At 41.5% G+C, this 21,179-nt stretch overlaps 1 pseudogene; it reads right to left on the reverse strand.

The window, feature by feature from the left end:
• The window catches only part of LOC132872878 (class I histocompatibility antigen, Gogo-B*0103 alpha chain-like), an 83,513-nt pseudogene that overhangs the window by 6,791 nt on the left and 55,543 nt on the right, over positions 1-21,179 (reverse strand).

The raw sequence follows: 21,179 nt of genomic DNA on the forward strand, positions 1-21,179 counted from the left end.
GCCGTTAAATGTATTCCGTTACGCCCCAAGCCTGCATGCGACAGCCCCCGCAGTGCCTTCCTAAACTCGTGGGTAGTCTACTATAATCACGCGATTGGGGTGCTCTTGAAGGAGCAGCGATGGACGGGGGATTTCGGGCAGGGCTGGGGGTGAACATAGTATACTGTGCGTGCGTACTGTCCAGTGTGAAAAGCAGAGAACAACACACCGCTCGAGAAACGGCGGGATATGATTGCGGGCTAATGTGAATATTCTTAGCTTCAATCAGATATATGAAACACAATGTTATTAAGCCGTTGTGGTTATGAAATGATTCAATGCCCTGTGCGTTTGATATGGTGTTGAGTGTGACTTGCTCTCCCCTCGTTTGTAACATGAATTGCGTGCCGCGCGTGCCTTGGTTGGGGTTACTTTACGGGGCTGGAAAAAGTTGGCTGTGTCGTACCTGGCTCAGCTGCCCCACTGCCTTTGCTAGTACCTGCTGCATCATCCCAATCTTTTTTTAAAATATTTATGCAGTGAGCCCCTGAGTCTCTTGGTTTCTTCCTCTCTTTTTCCCTTTTCTTTTCTGTGCTCCTGACTTGTGCATGTTGGCAAATGGCACGCACGCTGATTGTCGAAGAGCTATGATCGAACGATGTCGTTTTTTCCCCCTTAATCAAAGAGTCAGACCAAACCATTTTTGCATTAGGGGTGGTAGGGGGTTCTTGACGCCTTTTTCAAAGACAATAAAGGCAAAAGATCTAGAAATCATTTATTGAATGCAAATATAGCACATTTCTCCCCCAAATCAACACATTTTGAAATAGGGCTACACGATTATGGAAAAAATGATAATCACGATTATCTTGATTAAAATTGTAATCACGATTATTAAATCACGATTATTCTTGATGATAGGGAAATCACAAATTTTATTTCACTATATTCAAACAAACAATATGAACAGCTTTCAGTGCAGAATGAAATTTAAAAGAGAAATTCTGATTTCCAAATGACAAATAAATGAAATTTATCCAAGAAATTACCAAAGGATGAAGGAACTGAAAACTCAGTTGCAACAATTACATAGCATTATACTGAGGCCTACAAGTTTTTAGCTAGAAAGAGCAGCCTATCAACATGCTCTGGCTTTAAACATGAGCGAAGGCAGGTCACAACATTGCCTCCAGTGCTAAATACGCTCAATCTGTTACCTACTCTCACGCTATCACCCCTTGAAGAAGATACCGCCAGTGTTGCCAGACACTGCTGACGTTTTCCAGCCCAAAATATGTTCAAATCCGACAAAATGCACGTAAAACCGCCCAATCTGGCAACACTGGATACCGCTGCACTGAAGCTCTGCGCACTTGGCTTGCTTGCTTATTTAGGAGGAGTAATGAAACCTTACATGCGTTGGTTCGCCCCCTAATGGTTTGGCGGAGTACTGGTCAAAAAGTGCTTGATCAGATATGCAGCAGAGCTCGCATTTTAAATGGAAATAAATCGCGATTTTCATTTAATTTAATCGTGGCAGCCAAAATCGTGATTTTCGATTAAATTCGATTAATTGTGCAGCCCTATTTTGAAATGAAATAAAATAATCGCAACTTCATGCGAGCCCAGTTCTGGGCCCTCCCCATTCCTGGGCCCGGGACAACATACCCGTTTGTCCCCCCCTGTCGGCGGGCCTGCTCCAGCGTATCTTTGTGGAGATGGGAGAACCTTTCAGATGATCAACCATCCAGGCAGCACTCCACAAATCAGACCTTTATGGTAGAGTGGCCAGACGGAAGCCACGCCTTAGTAAAAGGCACATGACAGACCGCTTGGAGTTTGCCAAAAGGCACCGAGAGGACTCTCAAACCATAAGAAACAAGATTCTCTGGTCTGATGAAACCAAAATTGAACTTTTTGGTCTGAATACCAAGCGTCATGTGTAGAGGAAACCAGGCACCACTCATCACCTGGCTAATGCCATCCCTACAGTGAAGCATGGCAGTGGCAGCATCATGATGTGGGGATGTTTTCAGCAGCGGGAATGGGGCGACTAGTCCTGATAGCTGCATTCATCTTTCCCTCTAAGTACACCGAGATCCTTGAAGAAAACCTGCTCCAGAGCGCTCTGGACCTCAGACTGGGGCGAAGGTTTACCTTCCAACATGACAACGACCCGGAGCACACAGCCAAGAGAACAAAGGAAGTGGCTTTGGAGGAAGTCTGTGAATGTCCTTGAGTGGCCCAGCCAGAGCCCAGACCTGAATCCAGTTGAACATCTGTGGAAGGAGCTGAAAATGGCTGTGTACCGATGCTCCCCATCCAACCTGACGGCACTTGCAAGGACATGCCAAGAGGAATGAGCAAAAATGTCCAGAAACAAGTGTGCCAAGCTCGTAGCTTCTTTCCCAAGATGCCTTGAAGCTGTAATTGCTGCCAAAGGTGCATCAACCAAGTATTAGGCTAAGGGTGTGCACAGATATGTAACCCCTAAATAACCCATTTTTGTCTGTAAAATAAAATTGTATATTTTCTAAAACCCTGTTTTCACGTTGTAATTATTGGCGATTGTGTGTAGATGTTTGAGGCAAAAAAAAATGAACTCAATCTATTGTAAAATTAGGCTGTACATCTGTAAAGCCTGTAATGGAATAAAACATGGAGAAGGTGAAGTGTGTGTGTGTGTTATACACATACATATATACATACATGTATATGTATAACATGTATGTATGTATGTATGTATGTATGTATGTATGTGTATATCTCACACACACACACACACACACACACACACACACAATATATCTGGGTCTGTAGTCTTGGGTTTAAAGGATATGGGACATGGATTTTTTTCTGGGTATAATTATGTATAAAGGACATAAGAAATGCCATCTAAATCACTGCAGGGCATCAAAAATGTGAAAATCATCACATCATTCAAGTTTTTTATACATCAGCGTAAAACAATGATTCGTTAATGAGCTAGGTGGTCACGTGACCCATGACGCAACAAAAACTTTCCAAGGAGCCAGCGCTTGGGAATCTAATGTAAACAGGTTACCGAAATGGACACCATCGACAGTGACATTCCCGATGTTTCACAGAGATGTGAAGTTAGACCTTATCAATTCGAACCGATAGCTGGAAATTCACATGAACATGGATCTTGTCTTTACTCTGACGGGTCAGATGATTCTGAGAGTGAGAGTTCATTCAGCCCTCATGAAACTGAAAGCGGTCGGCTCGATAACACTTCCTGGTAAGTTAAAAACAATTCTGCTCAAAGGCTAATGATCTGTTGAAAGAAGTATTATTTTTGTATCATACATTGAAAGTTCATCATAGATCTAGCTAAAGTCCGTTGCAAGCTAGTTTTTTTTTTGCTGATATTTTTCGAGATTGATTGAGATACAATGCTTCCAGAGTCCGAGATGAAAACATTCAAAATGGCGAAACGAGTCAGAATTATGATAATCAATAATTGATACACCCAAAATTATAATACTAATCCTTACCTCGGCTTTCAGTCGCTTAGCGCAGAGGTCTTCAACGGGGGGGGTCGCGAAATCGCACCGGATCACTCATATCAACAAAAATATTCCTGCCCTGTCCCCTGGCCTCCGTGCAGGGATGCAAACAGCGCGCCTTTCGGCGGATGCCGCCTTTTTCACAGCTGAATCGTGCAGATCCGATTTAAAAAAAAATAGCGATATTAATTCATGAAACATGAAGTATAAGGATGAGGAAAAAAACAGTTTAAATCGGGAAGCTGCGCACATTTGTGCAGCCTGGCACAAATGTGCGCAGCTTCCCGATTTAAACTGTTTTTTTTTTCTCATCCTTATACTTACTGTTTCATGAATTAATATCGCTCCGTACCTGAGTATTAAAGCTGAAAGAATCCTCAGTGAAATGGTCCGAACACAGTTTGTGGGAAACAGTAGGTGCAAAGTTTTTTCTACAGCAGTAGTGAGCCCACACTTTCCTCAGCTTCGGGTCCTTGGGGAATGCAAAAAAACTGACTCCAGGGCATTTCCCATTGGAATTATTGCAACCATAAGCAGCACAATACACCATGATGTCCAATGTACGTTAAAGACTATAAAAACAATTTTCTTGTCATTCACGTCTCCGTTCATCTACCCGCTTGTGCTGTGCCCGAAAGTTTTTGTGACGTATGATCACGTGACAGCGGCTCTTCCGGTTGTAAAATATGCATATCGGAGCTCGAGCAGAAATGCCATATAATCATCACGAATATAACGATTTTACTGAATTTAATAGATGATTTTGTATTTGTTGATGCAATTAATTCATATTTTTAATGGAAAGAAACTGATATAGCGTGCTTTTATGTTTCATGTCCCATGTCCTTTAAGCCCATTTTTGTCAATCTCTTGTTTGGAGCATGTGACATGGTAAATTTGTTAATATTTCATTCTGTGTGTGTGTGTGTGTGTGTATATGAGGGAGAGAGGGTGTGTGCGTGCGTACATAATGTGGCTGTTTGCAGTACCATAGTAAAAATGTTGTCTCTAAGTCCCTGACTGGTTGGCCACCCCTGATCTAGAACAGCAATGCTCCAGAGTATCTGAAATCTAACTTCCAGTTGTCTACACAATCATACTAGAAATAGTTTGGTTTGTTTATTGTAAATCACGTTGGTTCTTTTAGTAAAAATAGTTTCTACCATACTGGTGCCAAGTTACGGAATGGCCGACCTGTTTCTGTTAAAATGTTAAGGAGTAAAGATGATTTTAAGAAAACTGTGAAGGAACATTTTGTTGCAATTGTTAAACGACAGCCAAGATGATTTTAAGTGTTATTAGTATCACTCATGTTCTTGTTTTTCCAATTATCGTGTATATCAGCTTTTTATTCTGCTGAGATTCTGTTTACTCTGTTAACATGCCTTTTGCCGGTTGTCTTTTTTTTTTTCTTGCCCCTTTTCTGAGGGCCACAATGGAAATTTGTTTTATTTATTTATTTATTGTCGTGTTCTCCTGGGCAGTGCATTATGTATTTTATATACATGTACGTTTATGGGGGCGGCACGGTGGTGTAGTGGTTAGCGCTGTCGCCTCACAGCAAGAAGGTCCGGGTTCGAGCCCCGGGGCCGGCGAGGGCCTTTCTGTGTGGGGTTTGCATGTTCTCCCCGTGTCCGCGTGGGTTTCCTCCGGGTGCTCCGGTTTCCCCCACAGTCCAAAGACATGCAGGTTAGGTTAACTGGTGACTCTAAATTGACCGTAGGTGTGAATGTGAGTGTGAATGGTTGTCTGTGTCTATGTGTCAGCCCTGTGATGACCTGGCGACTTGTCCAGGGTGAACCCCGCCTTTCGCCCGTAGTCAGCTGGGATAGGCTCCAGCTTGCCTGCGACCCTGTAGAACAGGATAAAGCGGCTACAGATAATGAGATGAGATGTACATTTCTTGCCAAATAAATCAAATATAAATGTATGAAAAGCGTCCTGTTTGACACAGTGATCCCAAACCCTCAGTCACACTGTTATTGCTCAGCATTATTTCAGTGTCGAGGCGCCTGATTTCATTGATGTCGACAGACAAAATAATAAAAATAAAAAATAAATTTTATATAGCGCTTTTCTTGACACTCAAAGACGCTTTACAACGGTTCAAACACACACACACACATAATTATAGACAAGAAAAACTAACTAACTAAAATAAATAAATAAAAATAAAATGAATAAAGAATAAAAAGTCCACCAAGTAAGGGTCAGGATGTAATTCCCAAGGTGTAGCAGCCACAGTCCCACCAAAAGGCGCACGAAAATAAGTCCCACATCTCCAGCACCGCCGCCGTGACGCCACCAGCAACATCGCTCGAACACCACGCCATGGATCCACAAAGCGAGCAGAGAAGCTCCGCCACGCAGAGCGCTGGTGTGTCCCAAACCGCCTGCACAGCCGCCGCGACACCACCAAGCAACATCACTCAGAACATCACGCCGAGCGTTAAAGCGCAGAGCGCTGGACAACCACGATGTAAAATGAGCAACGAGCTCACTGCAGTCCACAGCTGGGAGCGCAGGCATCGCCCACGGCGAACCAAGGCCTGGAGGGAACCGATGCCCAAAACTGGGTCCGGAGCTACACCACCACTGGCGGACAAAACACTCAAACATCAAACTACACAAACACACAGAAAAAAAAAAGAAATAAAAAAAGGAGAGAAATAAAAAATAAAAAGCTCCGGTGAGAAGCGGCAGCCAGAATGCGCACGACGTCCTCTCAACCGGAAACGGATGAGATCTCTATGGTAAGAACCAGCAAACGGATACAGCATCTAATTGTGCCAAAAGTAAACGGCCCGTGTCCTGTTCTGGCTCTGCAATCCCCGAAAAACTCAAAGCTCATCGGTTCCTCAAACATAAAACTACATATGCACTTGTAAAAACTAACTAAACTGAAAGTTTAAAAAACCTGAGACTAAATAAAAACCAACACATTTTGAAAGTATAATAACTCTGCCATGAACAGCGGCCAAATGCAAATTTAACTCTTGGAATCAACTCTTGACCTTTTTATCTCCTTAATTCCTCATGAAATAACGAGGAAACGGGCCACACCTGGACGAAGCCGCTCATCAGTGAGTTGTCCAGTTACTTTTGAGTCCGTGAAAATGGCAGGACAATGTACAAGAAACGGCTGTAATTCCTGAATGGTTAATGTGATGGTTTTGTTCATCTTGAATTAAAGCTGGAATTCTGCATTTTAATCACGGCTTGACTGCTTCACTTCCAAATCCACTTTGGTGGTGTCCAGAGGAAAAATTACAGAAATTGACACTGTCCGAATACTTATGGACCTGACTGTGTTTCTTTCTGAAATGCTGACGTGCATCATTTAATCACTGGAACTTTTTCTGATTATTGATGCATGAAAAAGGCCTCGATCCCAAGCCTACTCCACTGTTCTTATAAACCCCATCAGGGTGCCGTTATCCACAAGTGGAAGCAGCATCACGCTACCATCAACCAGCTGCTCACAAGAGCGGTGTTGGTGACCTCTTTAGTCATTTTGTGGAATTTATACATCTTTAGTTTTACTTTATCTGTGGTGAGTTACTGAAACTATTTCCCCTTTTACAGGCTCACACACACTGCAGTACCAACACACTGCTGTCAGAGGAATAAACCTCCCAGAATTCACTGCTGTGGGTCTGCTGGATGGAGAACCGTTTGTGTTCTTTGACGCCAACATCAAGGAGATGATGTTAAGGACCATGTGGATCTGGAAGATCAATGCTTCTGATCAACATTACTGGGGCAGAGGGACGCGACATATGAAGGATCAGCAGGACCGTTTGCGTGCCGTTATGAAACTAGCAATGCGGCTCGTGGATCACACTGAAGGTGACTCACACTCCGAGCTTTAATCACTGCACATGGTACATAGCACTCTGTACACGTGCGTGCACACACATCAGATTTATTAAATACACCACTGAAAAAGAAAATTAAACATGGTCACATACAGCACTGTGCAAAGGTTTTAAGGCGCGTGCACACAGGAAGTGAGAGTCGCCCATTGCTTTGTCACCATGGCAGCCCAGATATCAAGTGATTGACTTGTTGCCCAGACATTCCAGGCGCTTGTTGCCTTGGTAACCCTCGCCTATAGAACTATATAAAGAGGTAATTATCTTGTATATTTCCCATCCCCAAATGTTTCCAAGTGAAACGAACAGTATCTGACTAATTACCTACAAAACCATAAATATATGCATATGAACAGTGACGGTTCACCCACGATCAAAGCTGTAACTTTTTCTGGAACGCTTTAAGGCCCGTTTCTGCCTGGTTAACTGTTGAGATCTACCCAGTCATTGTGCTCACTAAATATCACTCATCATTCCTATCAAAAACCAGAGGAGTCTTTACAGCCAGCCGTTTTTAATCTTTATCGGCTTTCTGGTGAGAGATCAGTGCAAGATTCTTCAAATCAGAATTTGGGTAAATTTATTATTATTTTATAAATAAAGATTTATAACTGGCTAAAAGTTTCACCAAAATAAATCAGAAGTTTAGATGCTATAAATAAGAGCATTCTAACAGGAGATCAGTTCCTATAAATTAGATTGTGCAGCTAAGCAGGCGTTTAGCCGCGATTGGGAAGGTTGGGAGTGTTTTTCTGAAGGTAGGGAGTGTTTTTCTGAAAGTAGGGAGTGTTTTTCTGAAAGCAGGGAGTGTTTTTCTGAAAGCAGGGAGTGTTTTTTTGAAAGTAGGGAGTGTCACTTGGTTGCGACTGGGGGGGAATGGGGGAAATTTTGAAAATTTCATCTTTTTTAGTGCAATCTGGTGATTTCTGGAGCTGCAACTGAGCCTTAAAAAGAAATGAAAGAAAGCATTAATTTTAAGTTTGAATTCTATTTTATTAGGCGTTTAACACACATTTGATTCACTAACTTAATAAAATGTCAGTTTAAATTTAGTTTCTTATTCATTAACCAGAACTTTACAACTCATTGTAATTATCAATAAAATCTTCTACAAATTCCTGCAATAAAAGCAGAAACTTTAAATTACAATTTCTAGTGCATTTAAGAAAAAATACAAATTGCTGCAGTTGAGTCGTATTCCACAGAATCCATCTTTACTATAAATAACAAAGATAACAACAGTGTTCCTGAAATATCGTCGGACACCGGTCATGACAGACGAAAAATTCAGTTGTCCTACGTAATTAACATAAACGTCAGTCAACCTGACCGATAGCTACTGTAATTACTAATATAAACATCCAAATCTAAAACATGCCTGAATTTAACGTGAGGGAAAAAAAAAACTCAAATATCATATTTATCGCAACTTAAACAAAGTTCTAATACTCCATGCATCGATGTCTCTACGCGGTTTCGCATACCTTAAATACACGTCAGTGGTGCACAGTTCTCGCAGCGATCTATTTAGTTCATTGAGAAGATACGTTACCGATCGATATGCTGTCCGAATGCATTCGCGCCATATTTGTTTACCTTGTCACTGTATGGATGGCTCTGATTGGTCTGTCTATTGAGGCCTCTCCCTTTATCCAATCACAAGTCGCCTTACTACCTCTTTTGGTTGCTCGCTGTCAAAATGTCCATGCTGAATGCGGCCGGTAAAAGCGTGAATTGGTTTTTTGGAAAAAATGCAAAATTGGACACCGTCAAACCGCAAGTTGCTTTCAAAAGGAAAACATCTGCCAATTCCGAAGGGGGGAAGCAGCCATGTCGTCGTTTTCAAGAGGCATGGCGAGTTGGGAGGCCTTGGCTTCGTTATGATTACGGTAAAAAACTCATGTTTTGTGACTACTGATCGTGCGGTCAAGACTAGCAGGAACCAGCAGCGAGATGTTCAGATGTGTGATATTGTTGATGTTGAAAGTGAAGCTGTGGCTGGTTCTGATGGAGATGTTGAACCTGTTCCTCAGATGGAGGAGTGTTATGAGCAGGATTCTGATTCTGATCTTGATGCAGGCTATGAGAGCTTTGATGAGCAGGATGAGGAAACTAACAACCGTCTGCTTGAGAGATTCAGAAATGAGCTTTGATGTGTTCAATGATAAACTGATATTTTTTGTATCATCAGTAACGGACCGTTTCAACGTGCTGGAAAGGACATTGTCGAATAGGACATTGTGGAATAAATAATAGTCCTTGATTTTCTTGCTTGTTTTCATTCATTTTACACAAAGCTAAAATTGTCTGACAAGGTCTGAAAATGTCTGGCATAGATCTGCCCAACGTCAGACAATATGACTGATGTTAAGGGAAGTTTTTCGGGAACACCGTAACAAACGAGATTCAGCAACTCTGAAGATTAATATTATGAAATCTATACGACTGAAAATAACAGATACCTTTAACAAGTTTTGATTTTACAAAATATACATAATGCGAATGTTACATCACAAAATGTTAGGAATCATTTTGATTCTGTTAAAAAGTGCAATAAACAGGATAAAAATAAGTGAAAAGTTACAAACAAAAGGAAATTTTCCTGTAGTTACTTGAAATGTAAATACTGTAAACAATACAAAAAATTGAATAATAATGATAGTTTATGAAAGTACGATTTAAGATGATGTAAATCTTGGCGAAAGAGAAACCGAAAGAGTGAAAGTGATGATCATGCCGTTACCATGGAAACAGCCTTTGATGAATGTGTAAGTGGGCTCTCAGCGCCGAGTCCGGTGTGACTGAGGAAGGGGACAAGTTTTATGTTTCATCTAATTGAGGTCATTTAAACACTATATTATTTGTCAGTGGGCGCACAGGAAAGTGTAAAGTTTGTGTCAGTATGTTTATCAGGCTTGTATGATGATAAACTGGTGAAGATATTTATCTGAATACACGACCTACTCATTCTAAACCTGCTGAGCTTCGCCGGCGAAGCTCTCAAAACTCGTAGTATTTTGCTTCCATTCAAGCCTTGTTTTGAAGTCTGACCAATAAGACGCTATATGTTTGGCAGTAAACTTGATTTTCTCGATTTAACTTCCATATATGGAAAGCTCGTGCCAGGCTCGCCCCGGGAAACCGCTGACCATCGACAAAAACGTCCACAGAAATGCACAAAATTACTTCACAAAATGACAATTTTGGTTAGCATGGGTTAATATAAAATTTATAGGACGTGTTTGGGGATTTATCGCCGTGTGTTTTTGAGAATTGGCCGTGTAAAACACTGCTGCACGGCTCGCTAGCTGAGCCTATGCGGCTAAGTGACCTTCATTGCAACTCTTGTGCATCGTTTTTGATGGTCGTAACCAGCACACAGCAAAAACCATTTCACTGTGGGTTCTTCTATGATCAGTGTCGATCTTTCTCAGCTCTTCTGCAGGTCAGTAATTGTCGGAACACCCGTGCTGACAGACGAAGAAGGCTGCTGACTCGCGGTCACCTGAAGTAGAGATGTTCGATGCGATATTTACAAGCGCTTTTTTACTGATTGATTTCTCGAAGTCCGCAGAAAAGGCTTTGCAGATTTCTTTAAGCTTTGGTTTAGTTAGTTTTGACACTTTGAAGGTTTTAGGGAAATTTAAATTCGAAAGATTAGTCAGTGTGTGACGCCGTGTTTTAGTTTGTTTTATATTTTGGTTGCACCCCACCCCCAAAGGTGCAAAGCATCATGGGTAACGTGAAAGTGAGTTGGTGGTTGTCTTAATCGTTTCCCCTCAAGGCTCAACATTTGGTCATCTCGGATAATCGGACTACCGTTAATGTTTGGTCCAGACAAGTCAAACCCGCATCTGCCTGTCCGACAGGAAGAGTTGCATATTTGTTGAACGTTACCATTTTTATAATAATTATTCCAGAGTTACATCAATAAAGTCCCAACAAAACTAGTTCAGTTCCCTCAGTGATCTGGCTGTTACTGTTTATGAAATTCTGGGGAAGCCGAGTACAGTGGTGTGTGTGTGTGTGTTAATTAAAAAAAATAAAGTGTAATATCTCATTATAGGGGTGGCACGGTGGTGTAGTGGTTAGCGCTGTCGCCTCACAGCAAGAAGGTCCGGGTTCGAGCCCCGTGGCTGGCGAGGGCCCTTCTGTATAGAGTTTGCATGTTATCCCCGTGTCCGCATGGGTTTCCTCCGGGTGCTCCGGTTTCCCCCACAGTCCAAAGACATGCAGGTTAGGTTAACTGGTGACTCTAAATTGAGCATAGGTGTGAATGTGAGTGTGAATGGTTGTCTGTGTCTATGTGTCAGCCCTGTGATGACCTGGCGACTTGTCCAGGGTGTACCCCGCCTTTCACCCGTAGTCAGCTGGGATAGGCTCCAGCTCGCCTGCGACCCTGTAGAACAGGATAAAGCGGCTAGAGATAATGAGATGAGATGAGATGAGAGGCTGGCTATTATATAAGAAAATTCTACAACCCAGAAACCGATGGGAGCTCCGCTTTGAGGCAGCGCCTAAATCTATATATTATAGTTTACAAGGTGGAAGATGGAACACTTGGCAGCAGGTGTAGTTCTGGTGAAATGGAGACCTCATGTGTTGTTTATGCTTCAGTCAGTCAGTAACAGTGGCACGGTCGTGTGTGTGTGTACATCATATACATTATTTATATTGTTTACTGACCAGTTTACTGAACACACATCTTTATAGTCTGATAAGAAAATAACAGATTGCTGTTGTCATGCTGTTCGGAGAGAAATTATGTTAGTTTTTAAATTTCTACATGTTAAAACAGACAGATGTTGTACACTCTCTATATACTCCCAAACCCCTGTATATCCCTTCTGTTCACTCTGCATACACTCACTGGCCACTTTATTAGGAACACCCCCACATCCACCTGCTGTTTTGTTTTCTACAGTTCTCTAATCAGTCGATCCCTTCATGCATCAAATCATTCAGATACAAATCAAGAGCTTCAGTTAATGTTCACAATGTTCAAACACCAGACTGGGAAAAACTGTGATCTCCATTTTTGTGGGACTTTCTGTCACTGGGGCAGCATGGGTGTTGGTTTGAGCCAGATGGGCTGCTGGTTTGAGGATTTCAGAAAGTGCTGATCTCCTGGGGTTTTCACACACAGCAGTCTCTAGAGTTTACACAGAATGGTGCGAAAAACAAAAAACACTGAGTGAGTGAGTGGCAGTTCTGTGGGTGGAAACAAACACCTTGTTGATAAGAGAGGCTCAGAGATCAGAAAATGGCCAGACTGGTTTGAGCTTTTTGGCCAGGAAGGATATAGTAACTCATATAATCACTCTTTACAACCGTGGTGAGACGAAAAGCATCTCAGCATGCAGCAGCAGACAGAAGAACACATTGGGTTCCACTCCTGCAGCCAAGAACAGGGATCTTACAATCAACAACACGTTCCTATTAAAGTGGCCGGTGAGTGTATACTGTACACTCAAACAAATAAAATCTCCAGAGCCAAGCATCTATCTATCTATCTATCTATCTATCTATCTATCTATCTATCTATCTGTTTGTGATACAGAATTATTCTTCTCTTTAGAAGAAATAGACAGTGTGGGATTGTGCAGTTTGAGAATAATCACTATGCCCTGTTGAGCACTAGGGGGCGCTCTGAGGCTGGCTAGAAAGAAACGGGCACGTGCGTCTCGCGCTGAAGAGGAAATGTAATTGTTAATTTAATTTAATGAAAAAGGAATCTTCAGGTGAAGAAATTCACTTGTTTATACAAGGACAACAACAAGAAAACACCGTTTAAAAAAAAAAAACCAGAACATTTAACAGATTTCTTGAAGTTAAACAGTAAAAGACTAACAGTCGGCCCCTCTAAGGAACTCGACAGTCTGTGATGTAATTTCTATATACAAGCGAAGGGAAAAAAAAAGGAAATTTAGACTATAATCTGACACTGTCTTCATTTTCATGAAGTATTCGTTACCTTGACAACAGCACAATAAAACATCCTGAAAGACGAAGACTATAAAATGTCCAGGGAAGTCCTGAAGTCCAAGCACAGAGACCTCAGAAAAAACGGAAACGGCAACAAACCAAATGCCACAGAAGCCTTGACTGCTGGAGATATTGATTGTATTTCTGAAGAAAACAATGTGCGTGTACGATCCCGAAGTATTGTCCCATATGATGCGGCTCTTCATCACTTTCCACTTCGGCCACAGAGGAAGACATTAAGCAAGGCAGTGAAAGTTTGGAGATATCAAGCGCAAGAAAGACCAGATAACCCAAGAAGAATATCTTGAATGGAAGACAGAGAGAAAAAGACATGGAAACGAAAATGAACATCGCTGAGTGTTTCATCCAAAGGCTCAGTAACTGAGACCATAAATGTCCTGTGCTTTGCTAGAAGCAGGTCGTTTCAAGGCGCCCTAACGATGCTAAATATTATGAATCTCATTTTTTCCTTGCTGTTAATCGCCACCGTGAACAAGCGTGGTTTCTAAACAGGTCCATGGGGGGGGGGGATAAGATCAGTCAATTCTTCAAGTGCTACGAAGAACTGGGTTATGATGGAAAACAAAAGATTTCAAACCACTCTGTTCACAAAACCTGCATCAAAACTCTCCGACAGTGGAGTTCCTCACAATAATGTAGCACAACTCCGTGGCCACAAAAGCTTAAGAAGTCTTGATAGCTATGCTGTAGCTTTTCACGACCAGCAGCGTAATGTCTAAAATCCTCAGTGGAAAGCAGCGGTACTTCTTACTGATCACCAAAGCCGTCGTGCAGTGGCCTTCAAGCTCAAAACAGAAAAGTGCCAGAGGCAGAAGTCAGTGGATTGTTTACTGGAGCAAATGTTGGTGTAATAAACAAATATACAAAGTCTTGTTCGTCCAGGTGCTACACTGTAAAAAAAAAAAAGTTACGCCAACTTAAAAATTCAAGGCAACTTACTGCACAGGATTTTTTAGTTTGTGACAACTAAGATTAAGTTTTGAAGAAAGTTGTGCCAACTTATACTTTTGGTCTCAGATAACTTGGCCTTCATATTCACACAAACTTAATTTTTCAGTTTTACATAAGAATTCAACTTTAAAGGAAAACTCTGGAGTGAAATGCTTTCTCGGTCTATTTTCGCATTATTGGGAGTGCATACGCTGAGTTGCTACCACAATCACGTCAATCGGATGTGTTTTGAGAAAATTCGTTTTTTGTGATTTCAACCGGAAAGCGCTAACACGGCAGTGGCCGGGGCGTCTTTTTGCCGATACAGAACGCTAGTTTTAAAACCATTGCAAAGCTCAAAACAACATGACAGTTCTGTGGAAGTGAGTAGAGGGGTCCTACAAACAAAACGAGGTGTCTCTAGCTCTGCAAGTGCACGGATAGAGTGTGTAGAAGAGTAAATACAAAGCCAGTGACCTTACCTGAAGTCGGGCTTCTCCAGATGCCATCTTCATGGGACAGTCCATAAAAGTCGAGTGCTGAGTGCAGAGCCCATCCCGCTGGAAATGCACAATGGGCTCTGCACTCAGCACTCGACTTTTACGGACTGTCCCATGAAGATGGCATCTAGAGAAGACCGACTTCAGGTAAGCAGGGCTCAACATTAACGCTTGTCCGGGACAAGTGATCCTTTATGTCGGACAAGTTCATCGTCTCAGTTACTTGTCCGATCGGACAAGTGCCAAAATACGCCGATATTTGGGTTACATATCAAATGTATCAGTTTATTCATGTGATTTCCGAAGCATCTCACTCGACATATTGTTTTGATGAATCGCCGGATGTTTCTATTCGGAAAGAGCGATGTGCGCATGCGCAATATTCCGCTTGCGAAACCGGCCAATACCGCTTCGTGTATTTGAGCTGAAAAGTAAACGGTCGTTTACCAGATCCTCCAGGATTTCGCGATGTTGCAATTTGCAACATCAACGCAAATTCAACCAATCCCCGTGAATTCAGGGCGGTGTTGCAATTATATCCAATCACTGCAACTTTCCCGCAAATTTGACCAATCGTTGGCGTCATCTTGAGGTGACGTCGACAAACTACCTTCTGCCTTACTTCCGTGTTTACGTTCAAGAGAAGCAGCATGTGCGAGTCAGTGTTTATATAGGCTTAAATTCTGTTACTGAAAGTGTGTTATGTTTACAGTGAAGGACTGTGCGCACTTTACATTATTTTTTACTTAATACAAGAAATTAATGGATGCCAACATTTTTGCCAAAATGGTATTTTATTTTCCATTGTTTAGGCAGCTTCAGCATCATACTGTGAGATTCTGTTCAAATTGTTTTTTTCTTCTATGAAGCCTGAGCCATTTATTTTATTAGTTTATAATTATTGTTTAATTTAGTCTTCAGGAGAGACTGCCTGCACACAGTACTAGTATTAAAGGACATGGGACATGGATTTTTTTCTGGGTATAATTATGTATAAAGGACATAAGAAATGCCATCTAAATCACTGCAGGGCGTCAAAAATGTGAAAATCACTACATTATTCAACTTTTTTATACATCAGCGTAAAACAATGATTCGTTAATTAGCTAAGCGGTCACGTGACCCGTGACGTCACAAAAACTTTCCAAGGAGCCAGCGCTTGGGAATCTAATGTAAACAGGTTACCGAAATGGACACCATCAACAGTGACATTCCCGATGTTTCACAGAGATGTGAAGTTAGACCCTATCAATTCGAACCGATAGCTGGAAATTCACATGAACATGGATCTTGTCTTTACTCTGACGGGTCAGATGATTCTGAGAGTGAGAGTTCATTCAATCCCCATGAAACTGAAAGCGGTCGGCTCGATAACACTTCCTGGTAAGTTAAAAACAATTCTGCTCAAAGGCTAATGATCTGTTGAAAGAAGTATTATTTTTGTATCATACATTGAAAGTTCATCATAGATCTAGCTAAAGTCCGTTGCAAGCTAGTTTTTTTTTGCTGATATTTTTCGAGATTGATTGAGATACAATGCTTCCAGAGTCCGAGATGAAAACATTCAAAATGGTGAAACGAGTCAGAATTATGATAATCAATAATTGATACACCCAAAATTATAATACTAATCCTTACCTCGGCTTTCAGTCGCTTAGCGAATGCACCTCGGCATTTTTCCGCATGAGGCCCATGGTAAAACCACACTTCCAGGAGGGGCTGCCGTCTGCCTCCCAAGCCGGCCGAGAGCACTCCTCGTCGGGCACGGCCAGGCGGGCGAATGCCCTGGTCTGTCCGCCCTGTCTAAAAAATAATGGTACAACTCCGAGTGAAGGTATCAATGCGCTGTCGAAGCGTGCAGAAGGTGTTAGTACGCCTGTCATTATAGTGCGGACTTTCCATAGCATAGAAAATCGCCACGTTTCAATTTGTGTAACTGAACTTGTTTCATATCACTGGCCATATAAACCTATGTAAACAGGAAAAACGCGGAAGAGTTTGGTCGCATCTAACTACAGCCCCAAAAAATACCGTTGGCCATACTGAGCCTAGCTACATTGCTAACAGGAGTGACAGCGCGTCTGACTGCGTCTGACTGACTGGGAGGTCGCGCAAAGCTCGGAGAGGTACGGAGCAGCTCGTCTCAATTCAGATAAGAGCATATTTCATTATGGAAGTACAGTGGACTGTTCCTATTTAAATGTTACAGGATTTCTTGACTGTCTCTACAGTTGTAGGAATGTTAGGCCCTGTATATTATGGCGCCATCACTGCCTCCATAAACCCGGCTATACGGCCTCTTAAATTTGGCTTGGCAATTAATATCGCTCAGTACCTGAGTATTAATGTTGAAAGAATCCTCAGTGAAATGGTCCGAACACAGTTTGTGGGAAACAGTAGGTGCAAAGTTTTTTCTACGGCAGTAGTGAGCCCACACTTTCCTCAGCTTCGGGTCCTTGGGGAATGCAAAAAAACTGACTCCAGGGCATTTCCCATTGGAATTATTGCAACCATAAGCAGCACAATACACCATGATGTCCAATGTACGTTAAAGACTATAAAAACAATTTTCTTGTCATCCACTTCTCCATTCATCTACCCGCTTGTGCTGTGCCTGAAAGTTTTTGTGACGTATGATCACGTGACAGCGGCTCTTCCGGTTGTAAAATATGCATATCGGAGCTCGAGCAGAAATGCCATATAATCATCACGAATATAATGATTTTGCTGAATTTAATAGATGATTTTGTATTTGTTGATGCAATTAATTCATTTTTAATGGAAATAAACTGATATAGCATGCATTTATGTTTCATGTCCTTTAATAGTTTTTTTTTCTTACATGAAAGCTGAGGCATTTATATTATATTTTAAGGTAACTTCATGTTGTGCTGTGAGGTTCTCTGCACTTTAACTTTTGAACCAACAGGTGCATTTGGATAAGTAAAGCCTATTTTTCTGCATTTTTGTAGTCCTGGTAATCTTTTATATTGGTAAAGTTGTTTATAGGACCATTTCTCAGTGTCTTTGTTTTTTTAATCAATAGTTTTTCAGTAATAACTTAATATTTAACATATCACTCAATTTTAATCACAAAAAGAGAAAATCGCAACAATTTCTCGCAACTTTCACTTCCTCCCGCAATGTAATCGCAACAAAAACCTAAAAAACACCGCAACTTTCATCGCAACCATTAAATACCATACAGGAGCCACAATGAATAATTAAACAATTAATCAGTGGAGGATATAAAAATGAAAATATACTGTATAATTTTATTTTTCTGGTTTTCAATTTCTCAAATTAATTAATGGAGTCCAATTTTTTTCTGCAGTGAATAGATTGTGTTAAAGTAATTCTGGTGAAATTAGTTTATTACAAATAGTTTTTGTGGGTTTTTTTCTCAAATTTTTCTTCGGACAAGTCAACTTCACATTCGGACAAGTAAATTTCCTTTCAACTTGCCCGACAGGACAAGTGGTTTCAAAAGTTAATGTACAGCCCTGAGTAAGGTCACTGGCTTTGTATTTACTCTTCTACACACTCTATCCGTGGACTTGCAGAGCTAGAGACACCTCGTTTTGTTTGTAGGACCCCTCTACTCACTTCCACAGAACTGTCATGTTGTTTTGAGCTTTGCAATGGTTTTAAAACTAGCGTTCTGTATCGGCACAAAGACGCCCCGGCCACTGCCGTGTTAGCGCTTTCCGGTTGAAATCACAAAAAACGAATTTTCTCAAAACACATCCGATTGACGTGATTGTGGTAGCAACTCAGCGTATGCACTCCCAATAATGCGAAAATAGACCGAGAAAGCATTTCACTCCGGAGTTTTCCTTTAAGGCCACAATAAAACAAATAACAATCCAGTTCAAATAGCATGTTTATTTTAACATGATGGTAGCAAAACTGCTATAAAACTGGAGTGGCAGTGCTTTTTTGTTAACACTTGTTAAGTGCTTTTTTGTTAAGATTAGTGGCCTTAAAGTTGAATTCTTATCATATAAAACTGAAAAAATTAAGTTTGTGTGAATATGAAGGCTAAGTTATCTGAGACCAAAAGTATAAGTTGGCACAACTTTCTTCAAAACTTAAAAATCTTAGTTGTCACATAAACTCAAAAATCCTGTGCAGTAAGTTGCCTTGAATTTTTAAGTTGGCGTAACTTTTTTTTTTTTTTACGGTGTAGTGTTACATCCATGTTTTGTTATCGAGTCCTCATCAGATGAAGATTAAGACTGACCTGACTCGACTCTATTTTGGTTTTCAAATCAAAGTTCTTTTGTATCGACTTAACAGGCTTCTACTGAGGTCTCCATGAGCTGACAAGTTTAAACTGACTTACTAATGATCTCTTAAAATCATTTTCATTTCCAGAGAACAGTAAAGTCAGTTGGATTTTATTTCAAACTGGTGCGAAGGAGATTCAGCAGATAAATGGTTTGCTGTCAGTCAAATAAAAATTGATTGGCTCATTTTTCGCACACTGTTGCTCATCGTTTTCCACTGTGTACGCGAGTTAAAAAAGGTCATGTGATAAAATGCTTATTGACCGAGTCAGGTTGGGTTGGACGGGAAAAATCTCAATCCATATGGCATGACCTCAAGCCAAACATTTTCCCGTCCGGTCTTCCCACTCAGTCAGTCAATACTGGAAAGGGGTATGGGATGTGTGTGTGTGTGTGTGTGTGTGTGTTTGTTTTTCACCATTTATCTCGAATGGGGAACTGAATTGTCTACACTGACTGCCCATTTTAATCGGAACGTTTGCGCATGCGCAGTGGGCGATCGCTACACTCTTACAGCACGATGACGTAGTGGCGAGCGCCTCTATATGAGGCAGTAGACACAACAAAAACAATTTTGACCTTTTTGGTGACCTTGACCGGATGACGCTCAAAATGTTGGAGGTTCTATTTGAGACCAATGTCCATCTATCCTGAAAGTTTCATGAAGATTGATCCAGCTGTTTTCCCGTAATATCGTTCACAAAAACCCCGACCAAAAACAAAACCTCACCCCCTGGTGGACCCCGTCCCGGGCGAGGGAATAAACGCAATATGAAAATATGTATATTTAACACACAGTTCTGGGAAATTATTTTTATTCTTGAACTTAATGATTTTCCCCTCACTAGAGTTGTTCTTCCTCTTCCAGATAACAACGGCAGCAACAATCATGACACCAATCCGCCATCTACCTACTCCTCCTCCACTTGATAAACGAACCCAGTCTTTATTCTCTGCTGCAGCAGTAAATCAGCTTTCACTCTGTAAATCTGGAGTTTTAAAGGAAAGTGTTTCTCTGACCTCTCAGGATTCGCCGCTCGCTCACAGGCAGCACTAACTCCTTCTCCAAGCTGCTGTGCTGAACCACGCAGGTGTATTTGTGTTTCTGCAGCTCCTCAGCTGGGACTTTCAGAATGCTCCTCTTCTGGAAGCTTCCATCCTGGTTGGGTAACGTCTCTCTGAGCTCTCCATCCTTCTGCACGTCCTCTCCGTCCTTCTGCCAGGTGATCATCACTGCTTTGGGGAAGAAACCCAAAGACACACCACCTCTGGAGATGATGAGTGTTTCTGGAACACGGACACCTCGGGACGAACTGCAGAGACACACAGACACAAATATTACAGCATTATCTCAGATTTATTCATTTAGACTGTAAATAACACTCGTGTGTGTTGCAGGGACAGAGTTTATCATTACTGCGTACACTATGGCAGTGTGCATGTCAGTGTATGCCACAGTAAACCAGTGTGCTCTTCGTCTGTACACTATCAGAACGCATGTTGTGTCGGATGAAGGAGTGTGTACACTGTGTATAACAGCTGCACTTATAGTAACCGAGCAGATCACACACACTTTACCTTTCCTCCCCAGAGTCTCACTGCTGTAAGACACAAACGTATTTAACTCATCAATACATTCATTCTCCAGGTAGCTCTTCTGGGATTGTGCTTTATCTTCTCTAGGATCCCACTCCTCTATACGCTTTCCAGTTTGAGGTTTCGCTGTAGTCCAGGTTCCAGTTTCCAGATCCAGACTTATGAAATCTTCTCCATCATAACTGAACTGACTGTATCCTGGAGTTGTGCCGTCATCATGGAGCTCACAGCCGAACATCCACTGGAGTGTATGAACTCCTACACACACACACACACACACACACACTTCAGGTGAGCGGACTTTCCTTCTCCACTCATTTCAATCCTTTACACTGTTTTTCAGTCAGTCATTCTTTTGTCCTTTCTGGTAGGAAAAACAAAAAAATCTGTTGCTGGCAACTCGCAAAAGAAAATTTCATAATGTAAAGGTCAACAGAGAAGCTCTTTAGTGTGACAGTCTGCAGTTTGAGACAA

The sequence above is a fragment of the Neoarius graeffei genome, chromosome 24, assembly GCF_027579695.1.
Source record: "Neoarius graeffei isolate fNeoGra1 chromosome 24, fNeoGra1.pri, whole genome shotgun sequence".
NCBI lineage: Eukaryota > Metazoa > Chordata > Actinopteri > Siluriformes > Ariidae > Neoarius > Neoarius graeffei.